This window comes from Choloepus didactylus, chromosome Y, assembly GCF_015220235.1.
Source record: "Choloepus didactylus isolate mChoDid1 chromosome Y, mChoDid1.pri, whole genome shotgun sequence".
NCBI lineage: Eukaryota > Metazoa > Chordata > Mammalia > Pilosa > Megalonychidae > Choloepus > Choloepus didactylus.
The window spans coordinates 26,316,539-26,329,549 of NC_051335.1; positions in this window are offsets into that span (position 1 = coordinate 26,316,539).

Consider the following 13,011-nt stretch of genomic DNA (forward strand, 5'->3'; position numbering starts at 1 on the left):
ACAACTGATTGTACTCTGTGGATAATTGTATGTTATGTGAATATACCTCTACAAAATAAACAGAGGGATACAAGTCCTGGAGAAAATGTGGAGAGATGGATGTACCTATTTATTGTTGGTGGGGAAGTAGAATGGTGTAGCCTATCTGGAGGAGAGTGTGGTAGTTCCACGAGAAGCTAAGTATGTGGGTGCCATAATGTCCTGCAACCTCCTCATGGTATATACACTTGGAAGATCTGAGAGCAGGGACATGAATGGACATTATCACACTGGTGTTTATGGAGGCAGTATTCACTATTTGCAATGGATGGAAGTGGCCTTAGGGTACATCAACTAATGAACATAATGGTGAACTGTGGTGTATGCATACAGTATAATACTGAGCAGTTGCAAGAAGGAATGAAGCTGAGACATGCAACTAGGTGAATAGATCTTGAGGACAGTGTTTTAAGTGCAATGTTCCAGAAACAAAAAAAAACAAATATTATAAAGCTTCACTAATAGATACTAACTATACTGTGTAGACTCTGAGAATTGAATCTTAGAATGATAGCTTACAATTGCTTATTGTAATGGTCCCTATATTGTAAGCTCTTGCAGCAGTCACATCTATTCCTGAGTTGTAATTGTTATGTCCAAATTCTGAGATGCTTAGCTCTTTGTGTAGAACATGTTTTGTCTCTGGAACTTTGGTTATCTGTGACACCTGAAACTCAGAGCTGGAGTGCAGCAGCTATGAATGTCAGTATTACCTCATGTGACAACTGTTAAAAAAGCTTTTTCAAAGAGTTTAGACATCAATTAGATATGAATAAAGCAGATCTGGTTAGGACTAAGACAAATCAGGCCAGAGGATAAAGGACTATACTGACTGTTTTAAAATTTCAGATTCTCTGTGAGGACAAGGGGAGAGAGGTTTATTTGGGTCAGAATATATATTTTCTGCAGCACACTAAATAAATTAACTTGTATGGTCAGCTTATTCAAATACCATAATTACATAGAGCTTTGAATAGGAAGTGAGATCTGGTAGAATTGTACAGTTTAGTGCAAAATCCCAATACACCCAAGTGTAATTTGGGCAGAGAATAAAAATATATTTGCAGGGTCCCCCATGAGGAACTGGGGGGAAAATGTGGAATGTTGGACTTACTCACCTGGGATATTACTGACACTCTCACAAACAATGAGGACTAAGAATTTAGAAGGCCAGACCCTCGATTTGGGGCTTGCCCTTATGAAGCTTTTTACTGAAAAATAGAGGCTGTGTCTACTTATAATTTTGCCTAATAGTGTCCCCTAGAGAACATCTTTGTTGCTCAGATGTGGCCTCTCTCTCTATGCCCACTTGGCAGGTGAACTCACTGCTCTCTCCACTACATGGGACATTACTCCCAAGGGTAAAAATCTCCATGGAAACATTGGATATAACTCTGGGGAATTCCCCTGAACCCAGTATTGTTGGAGAGCTTAAAATATTCTCTGACAAACAGACAATGACAGAGTTTGTGAACAAGATACCTCCTCTACAGGAAACACTAAAGGGAGCACTACAGACAGAAAGGAAAAGACAGGAGTGAGAGGTTTGGAACACAATTTTGGGTGATGGTAACACAGCAATGTAAGTACACTGAAGAAAGATGACTCTGAGTCTGGTTGAAAGAGGAAGGTTAAGAGCATGTGGGACACCAGAAGGAAAGAGGAAAGATAAAGACTGGGACTGTATAACTCAGTGAAACCTAGGGTGTGCAACAATTGTGATAAAAGGTACAAATATGTTTTTACATGAGGTAGGACAAATGAATGTCAACATTGCAAGGTGTTAAAATGGGGTGGGATTGGGAGAAAAATACAATCAATGCAAAATAGAGACTACAGTTAACAGAAACATTGTATTATGCTTCCTTTAATATAACATAGGCAATATATCAAAGCTAAATGCATAAAGAGTGGGACATAGGGGAAGAGTATGGGACTCTTGGCAATGGTGATGTTGTTTTGACTCTTTATTCTACTTTAGTTTAATGCTATCTTTCCTTTTGTTGCTTCCTAGTTGTCATGTTTTGTTTTTGTATCCCTTTCTTTTTTTCTTTTTCTCCTGTCTCTCTACCTTCTTTGACTCTTTCTCCTCCTTTGTGGAAGAAGTGGAGATGTCCTTATATGGATAGTGCTGATGGCAGTGAATACATAAATTTGTGACTATACAGGGAACCACTGATTATTTACTTAGGATGGAATGTTTGCTGTGTGAACAAAACCATCTTAAAAAATGGGTTGATGAAGAAACCTTGAGGGCAATATATTGAGTGAAATAAGACAGACACATAAGGACAAATATTGCAGGGTCTCCCTGATATGAACTAATTATAATATGTAAACTCATAGACATGAAATGTAAGTTATCAGCATATAGAACAAGGCCAAATAATGGGGAGTAGTTGCATATTATGAGCAGAATTTCATCTAGGGTGAACTTAAACATTTGGAAATGGAAAGAGGTGATGGTAGCATGTTATTGTGAGAATAACTAACAGTGCTGAATGTTGCATGAATGTGGTGGAAACGGTAAGCTCAGGGACACATATGTCACCAGAAGGAAAGCTGGAGGTTAAAATGTGGGAATGTATAAAACAGTGAATCTTGTGGTGGACAATGTCCATGATCAACTGCACAAATGTTAGAAATTTCTCTCATGAACTAGAATAAATGTATGACACTATAACTAGAAGTTACTAATAGAGGGGCATATAGGGAAAAATATATACCTATTGCCAACTATATACTACAGTTAATATTTTAACATTCTTTCATCAACAGTAACAAACGTACTATACCAATACTATGAATCAATAATGGAGGAGGGGTGGTTAGGGGTATGGGAGGGTTTGAGTTTCCTTTTTGTGTGTCTTTATTTCTTTTCTTGAGTAATGAAAATGTTCTTAAAATTGAAAAAAAAGTCAACTGTGGTGATGGTTGCACAGCTGTATAATGATACCATGGGCAAGTGAATATATACTTTGGATCTTTTGATAATTGTATGGTATGTGAACAATCTCAATTAAAAAATGAAAAAAGTGGATCATAGACCTGAATATAAGAGCCAGTACCATAAAATTCATAGAAGAAAATATAAGGAAATATCTTTAAGACCTAGTCATAGGAAGTAGCTTCTTACACCTTACACCCAAAGGACAATGAAAGAAAAAAATTGATAAATGGGAACTCCTCAAGAATGAACACTTCTGTGCTTCAAAGTATTTTGTCAAAAGGGTGAAAAGTCAGTCAACTTAATGGGAGAGAATATTTGTTAACCATATACCTGATAAGGGTTTGATATCCAGTCTATGTAAAGAAATCCTACAACCCAACAATTAAAGGACAAAGAACCCAATTATAAAATGGGCAAAACATTTGATTAGACTTTTCTCCAAAGAGGAAATTGAAATGACTACAAAGCACATGAAAAGATGTTCATCCTTAATAGCTATTAGGGAAGTACAAATCAAAACCACAATGAAATATCAGCTCACACCTATGAGAATGTCTACTATTTAAAAAATGAAACTACAAGTGTTGGAGAAGATGTGGAGAAATAGGAACACTTATTTACTGCTGGTGGGTGTGTAAAGTAATATAGCACTGTGGAAGACAGTTTGGCAGTTTCTCAGAAAACTAAATGGTGAGTTGCCCTGTTACCTGGCAATTCTGCTACTTGGTACAAAACCCAGAATATCTGAAAGCAGGGACATGAACAGACATTTGCACACTGATATTCATAGCAGCATTATTCACAATTGTCAAAAGATGGAAACAATCCAAGTCTCCATCAATAGATGAGTGGATAAACAAAATGCAGTGTATACATATGATAGAATATTCTGCAGCAGTAAAGAGGAATGAGGTTCTGAAGCATGGAACAATATGGATGAACTCTGAGGACATAATGTTGAGTGAAATAAGTCACACAGAAGGACAGATATTGTATGATTTCACTAATACAAACTAACTATAATACATACACTCAGGGTCTTAAAATGTAGAATATAAGGTACCTAGATATAGTCAGAAGGTAGAGAAGGGGGAGCAGTTGCCTGATATGTAGAGTTTTTAATGAGGTTAAACTCAAATATTTGGAAATGGATTGAAGTGAAGGTAGCTTGTTTTGGAGATTATGAGTAATAGTGCTCTGTGGTGGGTGAATTAGGTTGAAAGGGGTTGTTTAAAGTCTTGTATGTCACCAATTAACACCACAAATATAATAAGTTCTTGCATGAACTAGTACTAATGTATGACACTTGTAAAAAAAGTTAATAATAGAATGGTTTAGGGGGGAAATTACCTGTTGCAGGCTATGGACTATAGATAACAGCAATATATTAATGTACTTTCATCAGTGGTAGAAGGTGTGTCACAGATTTTAGGAGTCAATACTAGTTGTGGATAACGGATACAGGTGTTTGGGGGTTTCTTTTTTATGTCTATCTGATACTTTTCTTTATAGAGCATCGAAAATGGTCTAAAATTGAGTGTGATGATTGCACAACTAGGTGATAACACTGAGACATTGCATATTTTAGATGGAACATATGGTATGCAATTATATCTCAATAAAATTTGCAGATTAGAAAAATTAAAAATCCATTGATCATAGATCTGAGGGTCTACTTCTGAAGCCTTAATTCTATTCCATTGATCATTATGTCTATTTTTACGCCAGCACCATTCTGTTTTGACCACTTTAGCTTTATAATATGCTTTAAAGTCAGGAAGCAAGAGTCCTCAAATTCATTCTTCTTTTTAAAGACGTGTTTGGTTATTCAAGGTCTCTTAACCTTCCAAACAAAAATTGATAAATATCTTTTCCATTTCTACCAAAGTAATCTATTGGAATTTAGATTGGTATTTCATTGAATCTGTAGATTAATTTGGGTAGAATTGGCATCTTGATGATATTCAGCCTTCCAATCAATGAAAATGGAATATCCTTCCATTTATTTAGGTAGTCTTTGATTTCTTTTAGCAATGTTTTGTAGTTTTCTGTATAGAGGTCCTTTACATCCTTGGTTAAGTTTATTACAAGATATTTGACTCCTTTCATTGCAATTGTGAATGGAATTTTTTTTCCTGATTCCTACCTTAGATATTTGACTCCTTTCATTGCAATTGTGAATGGAATTTTTTTTACTGATTTCTTCCTTAGATACCTATCTATTTCTTCCTTAGATACCTATCTATTTTACTAGTGTAAAATAGATAATTGATTTTTGCATGTTGATCTTGTATCCCACCACTTTGCTGAACTTGTTTATTAGGTCTAGTAGCTTTGTTGTAGATCTTTCAGGAATATTAAAATACAGGATCATATCATCTGCAAAGACTGAAATTTTACTTCTTCCTTTCTGATTTGGATGTCTTCTGAAATTTTTCTTGCCTAATTTCTCTAGCTAGAAATTCTAGCAAAACATTGAATAACAGTGGTGACAGTGGACATCTTTGTCTTGTTCCAAATCTTAGATGGAAAACATCGGTCTCTCACCATTGACTACAATGTTAGCTGTGGGTTTTCCATACATGCCTTTTATCATGCTGAGGAAGTTTCCTTCTATTCCTGTCTATCAAGGTGTTTTATCAGGAAAGTATGCTAGATTTTGTTAAATGGCTTTTCTGCATCAATCTATATTATCACGTGGCTCTTCTCCTTTGACGTGTAAATGTAGTGTACTACACTAATTTATTTTCTTATGTTGAACCACCCTTGCATACCTGCTATAAAACTTACTTGATCATGATGTATAGTTCTCTTAACGTGCTGTTGGATTGGATTTCCAAGTATTTTGTTCAGAACTATTGCATGTATATTCATTAGAGATATTGGTCTGTAATTTTCTCTTCTTGTAGTATCTTTATCTGGCCTTGGTATTAGGGTGACATTGGTGTCATAGAATGAGTTAGGTAGTTTTACCTCCTTTTCAACTTTTTGAAAGTGTTGAGCAGGATTGGTATTAAGTTTTCTTGGAATGATTAGTAGAATCCACCTGTGAAGCCTTCTGGTCCTGGACACTTTTTCTTTTTGATGACTGATTCAATCTCCTTACTTGTGTTTGATTTGTTGAGGTCTTCTTTCTTCTGGAGTCAGTGCATGTTGTTCCTGTATTTCTAGGAAATTGTCCATTTCATCTCAGTTATCTTATTTGTTGACATACACTTGTTCATAGTATCCTCTTATGATCAACTGTATTCCCATGGGGTCAGTAGTAATATCCCCCTCTCATTTATAATTTTATTTATTTCCATCTTCTCTCTTTTAATATTAATCAAACTAACTAAATGCTTGTCAATTTTATTGGTCCTCTCAAAGAACAAACTTTTGGTTTTGTTGATTCTCTCTATTGTTATTTTGTTCTCAATTTCACTTTTCTCTGCTCTAATCTTTGTTACTTCTTTCCTTCTCCACACTTTGTGATTAGTTTTCTGTTCTCCTAATTCCTCCAGGTGTGCAATAGGTCTTCAATTTTATCCTTTTTTAAGTAGGTATTTATGGCTGTAAATTTCCCTCTCAGAACCGCCTGCACTGAATCCCATAAGTTTTGATATTTTGAGTTCTCCTTTTCATTCATCCCAAGATATTATCTAATTTCTCTTGCAATTTCTTCTTTGACCCATTGATTGTTTAAAAGTGTATTGTTCAAATGGGTGGTGTGACAGGATGTTAAAGTTGGTGGGTTGGGGTATCGAGGGAGGGGGGATGGGGTATGCTGGAGTTCTGTGCATGGGTTTTATATTGTTTTTGCAACTGTTCCTGTAACTTTGAATTTATTGCAAAATAAAATTTTAAAAAAGTATTGTTCATAATCACACTGAACCTGGAATATGGAATGAGATCATGTTATTCTGTACAGGTTAATGTAATACCCTGATACATCCCAGAGTATTTTGAGCAGAACATAAAAAATGTATTTGCAAAGCCCCCTTGAGGGAATGGGAAAAAATGAGGAAATATTAAACTTCCCCACCTGGGGGACTACTGATATTCTCACAAGCATTAGAGATGCCCAATTTAATAAGTCAAGCATGCATTCTTGGGGTTTACCCTTATGAAAATTATTCTTGCAAAGGAGAAACTAAGCCTACTTATAATCATGCCTACTTACAATTATCCCAAGAGAACCTCTTTGGTTGCTCAGATATGGCCTCTCTCTCTAAGCCAAACTCTGCAAATAAACTCACTATGCTCCCCTCTATGTGGGACATTACTCCCAGGGATTAGACTGACCCTGGCATCATGGGATTGGGAATGCATTCTTGACCAAAAGAAGGAAAAGAAATGAAACAAAACAGGGTTTCAGTGGCTAAGAGATTTCAAATAGAGTCAAGAGGTCATTCTGGAGGATATTCTTATGTATTACATCAATAGTCCTTTGTAATTTCTAGTGTATTAAAATAACTAGAAGGAAGTAACTGAATCTGTTGAAATGTAATCCAATAGACTTTATTCTTGCTGATGATTGTATAACTATACAGCTATTTTCATGTGACTGTGTGATAGTGAAAACCTTGTGACTGACTCCCTTTATCCAGTGTATATCTATAATAGGGAGGATGAGGGATATGGCATGTTTTGGATGTTCTTTTGCATTTTTATTTTTTTCTTTATTATGGAGTAATGGAAATGTTCTAAAATTGATTGTGGTGATGAATGCACAATAATATGATGATATTGTGAGCCTTGATTGTATACTTTGGATGGATTCTATGGTATGTGACTATATCTCAATAAAAGTGCATTAAAATGTGATGTTTAACCTCAATATATTAATGAATTTTTCAGTTCTGTGCCTGTTACCAATTTCCAGTTTCATTTCATTATGAACAGAGAAAGTGTTGCATATAATTTCAATCTTTTTAAATTTATTGAGACTCATTTTTTCTTAGTAACAACACGTGGTTTATTCTGGAGAATGTTCCATAGGTATTTGAGAAAAACACATATCCCGCTTTTGAGGGTGTAATGTTCTATATATTTCTGTTAGGTCTAGTTCAAATATCATGTTATTTAGGTTCTATGTTTTCTTATTGATCCTCTTTATAGATTGTCTATCTAGTCATGAGAATGGTGTATTGAAGTCAAACTATTATTGTACAGACATCTATTACTCCCTTCAGTTTTGTCAGTGTTGCCTCCCATATTTTTGGACACACTGATTGGGTACATAGCTATTTGTGATTGGTGTTTCTTCTTGTTTATTGCCCCATTTGTAAATATATAATGCCCTTTGTCTCATAAAATTTTTGCACTGAAGGTCTATTTTGTCCAAAATTAGTATAGCTACCCTGACTCTTTTTTGGTTACTGCTTGCATGGAAAGTTTTTCCGGCCTTTCACTTTCAGCATATTTGTATCCTTGGTCTAATGTGAGTCTCTTGTAGACAGCATATAGATGTTTAATATTTTTATCCTTTCTGAATATTTGTATCTTTTGAATGGGGAGTTTTGTCCATCAACTTTCATTGTTACTACTCTAAAGCCAGTACTTAGTTCAATCATTTTATCCTTTCACTTTTATATATCATATCATATCATATTTTTTGCTGTCTTTTAATTCTTCTAGTTACACTTACTGGTAATCTTCATTTCTACACCCTCCTTCAATCTTCTCTCCCTTGTCTTTTCTTTTCAGCTTGCAGAACTCCATTTCCTGTAGGGTAGTTCCCTTGTTAGTGAACTCCACCAGATTTTTAATCTGTGAATATTTAAAATTCTCCCTCAAATTTGAATGATGGTTTTGCTTAGTAAAGAATTCTTGGTTGGCAATTTTTCTCTTTCAGTATCTTAAATATATCATACTACTGCCTTCTCACCCACATGGTTTCTGATGAGAAATTTGCACTTATTCTTATTGATGATCAATTATTTGTGATGAATAACTTTCTCTTATTTCTTACACAATTCTCTCTTTGTCTTTGGTATTTTTTGGTTTGAAGTACATTGCACTTCTTTGACAGGGATATCTTGGCCTTTTTTTAAGTGTTAGGATATTTTTGACCACTTCTTCCTCCAATATTCCTCCTGTCCCTTTTCCCTACCTTTCTCCTTCCAAGACATCCATGATCTGTTTGAGTGCTTTCTGTTGTCAATCAATTCCTTCAGACCCTGCATGAAATTTCCCACTCTTTTCCATTGTTTTCACTACCTGTTCTTTTGCCCAAGTTTGGATGCCCTGCCTTCTAGCTAGCTGATCCTTTCTTCTACCTCTTCAAATATACTGTTTAGTGTATTTTAAATTTCATCTATTGTGCCTTTCATTCCCATAAGATCTTCTTTTTTGCATGTTTTAAATGTATTCTTTATGCTCCCACAGTGCCATCTTTCTTAAAATTCAATTTTATTGAGACATACTCACATACCATACTATCATTCAAAGTGTACAACCAGTTGTTCAGAGTATCATCATAAATTTGTGCATTCATCACCACAATCAATTTTTGAACATTTTCATTACCACAAAACATATATAAGAATAAGAAAAAAAGAACAATGCCCAAAACATCCCACCCCCCCCCATCTGTCTCTATTACTCATGTACTTTTTGTCCCCATTTTTCTACTCATCTGTCCATTCACTGGATAAAGGAAGTGTGAGCCACAAGGTTTTAACATTCACACAGAAACACTGTAAACTATATAGGTTCACAATCATCTACAAGAATAAAGACTATGGGATTACAGCTCAATAGTTCCAGGTATTTCCTTCTAGCCATGTGACTGCACTGAAAACTAAAAAGAGATTTCTATGTAACACTTAAGAATGACCTACAGAATGTCCTCTTGACTCCATTGGAAATGTCTCAGCCAATAAAACTTTAATTTTTCATTTCTCTTCCCCTTTTTGGTCAAGAAAGCTTTGCTATTTCCAGGATTCCAGGGGCAAGTTCATCCCCTGGAGTCATGTCCCACATTTCTAGGGAGATTTACAACCTTGAGAATCTTGTCACACATGGGGGGTGAGGGCAGTGAGTTAGCCTGCAGAGTGGAGTAGACACAGAGGCCACATCTGAGCAACAAAGAGGATCTCTGGGGGTAGCACTTAAGCACAATCATAGGTAGGCTTAGCCTCTCCTTGGCAGTAACAAGCTTCATAAGGGCAAGCACCAAGATTGAGGGCTTGGTCTTCTAATTTGTTAGTCACCAGTGCTTGAGAGACTATCAATAGCTCCCCAAGTGGGGAAGTTTAATATTTCCACATTTTCCCCCAGTCCCTCAATGGGGCTTTGAAAATACATTTTTATTCTCTGACCAAATTACTCTGGGATATATCAGGGCTTCACACTATCCAATACAAACCAAATAAATGTCACTCCCTATTGAAAGTTCCATGTAATTATGGTGTTTGAATACACTGGCCATATAAGTAAAATTATAGAGTATGCAATAGAAAATATAGATTTTTCACTGAATAAACATCTCCTCCTTTGGTCTCACACAGAAGTTGAAGTCTGAAAACACTGTCAACAAAAGGGAGATGTGAAAGGATATGAAATAAGCTTCAGTGGCAGAGAGAATCCAAAAGGAGCTGAGAGGTCACTCTCATGGGCGCTCATATGCACAATATAGTCAACCATTTTTAGGTTCTAGTGAATTGGAATAGCTAGCAGTAAATACCTGAAACTATCAAACTACAACCCAGAACCCATGAATCTTGAAGACGATTCTATAAAAATGTAGCTCATGAGGGGTGACAATGTGACTGGGAAAGCCATATGGACCACACTCCCCTTTGTCTAATTTGTGGATGGATGGATGGATAAGTGGAAAAATGAGAGAAGAAAAAAAAGGCACCCAGTGTTCTTTTTTGCTTTAATTGTTCTTTTTCACTTTAATTTTTATTCTTATTGTTATTGTGTGTGTGGTGGTGAAAATGTCAAAGATTAATTTCAGTGATAAATGCACAACTATATAATGGTACTGTAAACAATTGAATGTATGCTTTGTTTTGTATGACTGCATGGTATGTGAATATATTTCAATAAAATGAATAAAAAAACACTGTCAATATCATCCTTTTCGCTATAGTCTGACATATCTTAATCCTAACTAAGTCCGTTACATTCATATCTCTAATTGAAATCTGATCTCTTATTCAGACTCTTTGACACTTGCTCTATAGGATAATGCTGACATTCATAGCTGCTGGATTCCGACTCTGAGTCTCAGATTTCATGTCACATAGATACCTGAAGTTCCAGGGCCCAAACAGGTTACATACAAAATGCTCAGCACCTTGCAATTTAGAAATAGCCATACAGGGTGAGGTTATCAGCATGGTAATGTAAACAACTACTGAAAACTTCTCTCAAGAGATCTAATGTAAAAAAAAGGACAATTCTGAATTGTGTGAAGATCTGGAGGAAGATACAGCCTGGAGAAGGACCCTACAAATGCCAAACTGAAGAAAGACAAGAAATATCAGGTAGGAAATTTCCATCCCAGACCAGCCAGTCCTCTCTCCTATCTTGGTCTTAGTGTAAGAAAGGCACAGAATCAACAGATGGGGTCCTTCCCACCAAGGACACAGTCTATAAAATCTATGTTGTGTGAACAACTGTTTAAAAAATAAAAAGGTGGGACAAGATGGCAGAGTGGTGAGGTATAGGTTTCAGTTACTCCTCCAGGCAGTAGGTAGAAAGTCAGGAAATGCATGAACCAGACACCGGAGAGCAATTTGACATTGGGCATAATTCATACAACACTCATGAATGCATGGAACAGCTGAGATCAGTGAAATCTGTAAGTTCTCATGGCCAGGGAACCCATGCCCTTTCCTGCCAGGCTCAGTCCCATGGGAGGAGGGCCATCAGTGCTGGGAACAAGGAGGGAGAACTGCCGTTGCAACTTTTATTGAAAACTCAGACTGCTGATCCAAATTCCAAACATAGATTGACTGAGACCAGATACTGGAGACTCTGGGAGCAGTCAGCCAGATGGAGAGGAGATAGGGCTAGCAAAAACAGCAAAAAAAAAAAAATCCAAAAAATGAAAACAGAGAATTTTTGGAGTTCTGGTGAACATAGAATGGAGAAGGGCAGGGCTCAAACAGAGTCATGTTCACATGCAAATTCAGAAGGAGAGTGTTCTTATCTGAAGAGCCAGTTTCTCTGCTTTCCTGATTGTTCCTTAATGGTCCTAATCTCCTAGACTCTTAGCAGTTCAATAGCCCATTAGATCTGCAAGGAGGGCCCTTCCTATTTTTTTTATCTTTTTCTCTTTTTCTGAAACAATTACTCTAAGAAGCCCATTACAGAAAGTCTCAAAGACTTGCAATTTGGGCCCAGACAAGAGCAGAGCTAAGAGAGCTCTGAGACACAAAGCAATAAGTTCAGTGGCTGAGAAAATTCACTAAACACAATAACTTCCAAAGAAAAGGGGGGCATCCCCTTACAGCCATCTTCCCAGTGGGCTACAAACACTCCTGCCCACTGCCAGCATCACAGCCCAGAGCTGCCCAAAACAACCCAGTGTAACAGGAACTGTTTCCAACAACATATGCACACGCCACATTATTGGGTGTAGACTATAGCCTTTCCTGCACCCTCAGATAATTGTCCCAGAGCTGAGAAGGCAGAGCTGTGTGAAAAGGGGGAAATTAACATGTCCCATTCAGCCATCCTTTCAGCAGACTGGTAATACTCTTATACATCCCTAAAGCCCAGAACTTCCCTTGGGGGGTGGTGCCCACCTGTGACATAGCACAGTCATCCCTCAGCAGAGGGCCTTGGAGAGCCCAGCTTGGAAGAGGGACCCATGTGCAAGTCCCAGGGGACATATGCCAATACCAAGGACTTTTGGGTTAGCAGCAGAGACAAACTGTGGCAAGACTGAACTGAAGGGCTAGACTATTGCAAAAGCTTTAAACAGCTTTAAATCTCCAGGAACACCTGGGAGATTTGATTAATAAAGCTCCCCACCCTCTCTAACTGCTCAGAAACACACCCCATATGCAGGTTGGGCAACACTA